This window comes from Nannospalax galili, unplaced genomic scaffold (assembly GCF_000622305.1).
Source record: "Nannospalax galili isolate Female #2095 unplaced genomic scaffold, S.galili_v1.0 scaffold10048, whole genome shotgun sequence".
Lineage (NCBI taxonomy): Eukaryota > Metazoa > Chordata > Mammalia > Rodentia > Spalacidae > Nannospalax > Nannospalax galili.
Window position 1 is genome coordinate 8,624 of NW_008357165.1, and position 2,052 is coordinate 10,675.

A 2,052-nucleotide genomic window follows, 5' to 3' on the forward strand; every position below is an offset into this window, starting at 1 on the left:
GAAGCTTTCCTTTGTCTGGGGAGGAGCTGTCTACTTCGCATGGCAGAGTAAACAGCAGATTCACACAGATGTCTCCACTTCCTGTGAGTCTGAAAAGGCGCACAGGGCCCCTGCACATTTCAAAGCCACATGCAGACTCCGCCTCAGCTTGTGTCCTTGACCTTCCCCAAACTCTGCTGAGGTTGCAAATGCTTCCAGGATCCAGGTTGTTATCTTTGGGCATTTTGGGGCCGACTTCTCCATGATTTTCCCAGATTAGCAGCTGTGGTAGTCACAATCTGGAAAGAGATGCATCACAGAAAGGGGGGCCCACAGGAAGAGCAGCCATGGTGGGGAGTCATGGCAGGCTGGGGGCAGCTGGGCAACAAGGTCTCTATTTGGGGCAGATACAGAATTTAATGCCAACTTTTCTGTGTTGACATGTGAGCCCTGACTTAGTCCACCAAACTTCCTGAGCCTTGGCTTCTTCTCTGAGTAGTGTCAGTGTCAACTGAGTTCCTGGGGGCATGGAAGGTGGGTGCCACACCTACATGGAAGGTTCTAAAAGGTCGATTGACAAATCAGAGCTCATTGACTGTGGAGAGCTGGTTTCCTGAGATCCAGAGCCAAGTTCTCTTGGCCATTCATAGACTTCCTCCCTGTCTGACCCAATGTCCCTGGAACTTCAGGTAAAGCTCCTTGGGACGCGTTATCTCAGTAGACAAACAGCTTGTGCCACTCCAAAGCTAAGTGTCATCAGATAGCACCTAAAACTGACAACAGGCGTTCCCTCATTTTGCTGTAATGCTCCCAGCTGAGATCCCCACTGAGGTGCTTATGCCTTGTTTTGTGACTTTCTTTTGTTCTGTAAGTAGAAAAACTTCTTAAATTCTTTTCCGCATTGGAACATGTTATTTTGAGGCAAACCAAATCTGTGTTCCTGGGCTGTGGTCACTACTATTTGGCCAAAGAGTGAGCTCACTCCTACTCCTTTGAGGTGCGAACCGGGCTCCACATTGTCAGCCCTCTTTATCTTCCTGGGCCATTGTAAGAACTAATTCAAATGAGATTTGCCTGGTCTGATAAGCATCAGTTTATGGTTGTGCAAAGTATGAACCCCACAGCCAGCAGGTACACTTGCTGCTGCCTGTGCTACTCCACAGTGTATGTCTTCATGGGCCTCAGCATCCCAAATTTGGATCTGCTTCCTATACCCGCTGGAAGAATTGAATGGCCTCCAGAGAGGTTTTGTGAACTGCCGAACACCAGAAGCCAGGTCTAATGAAATTGGAGACCTGGTCTAATGAAATAGCACTTCGTGGGGGAAGGAATGTGGCAGGCATGGCTGCTGACGGGAGGAATGGATCATATCCACACCAGCACACACTGCAGTCTGCGTGAGGATCCACCGGGTGCACACACTCCGACTCTGTGATCTGTGCAGATCCACGGGGTGCACACACTCCGAGTCTGTGATCTATGTGGATCCACCGTGTCCCGCGCTATCATCTCACCAGCAAGAATGACGCGGCACACTCAGGATCCTTCTGCAGAAAAGCTTTAATGCATCTTGAGAGGGAGAGCATAAGCTTACAGGGCGAAGACCCCGAATGTCGGAAACCCAGCCCTTATATAGGTTAGTAAGCCCGTCTTAGACGTGGCAACTCTTGATTGGTCGCAAACTCATAAGCCCATAGCACGACACGAGGTAGGCAGAGACTAGAAGGTGGAAAATTACTTCGGGCATGCGTACTGACTTATTTACTGCTCAGCATGAACCGGATGTGAGCGCCATCTTGTAATGGCGTCTGCAGGGATGGCAGGCGGCTCCCCACATCTCCCTCTTTTTACTTTATATGAAGCAAATAGATTTCCCAAAATGAGAGGGTAGAGACAGTGGTCGAACCTCCCAGTTAAAATCTTGATCAGACCATGTATGGGAGTCATCCCTAGGTCTACTCTGGAGCCCAGGATACTCCCAACCTGTCCTCTGCCGTTTTTCTGGGAAAGGGAAACTCGGGCAGGCAACCCTTATGCAGAACGACATGTCTCTCAGCGGGACAATGACCCCCT

General features: G+C 49.9%; 1 long non-coding RNA gene across 2 annotated transcripts in view; it reads right to left on the reverse strand.

Annotated features, from left to right (window-relative positions):
- Positions 1-10: 10 nt before the first annotated feature.
- LOC115067945 overlaps positions 11-2,052 on the reverse strand; it is a 17,115-nt gene continuing 15,073 nt past the window's right edge. The window contains exon 3 of one of the 2 annotated variants that reach the window (XR_003847302.1): positions 11-278. This is a non-coding gene — a long non-coding RNA (uncharacterized LOC115067945). Of the gene's footprint in view, positions 279-1,083; positions 1,258-2,052 lie in introns of those variants that run through there. The other variant, XR_003847303.1, reaches the window with a different exon arrangement.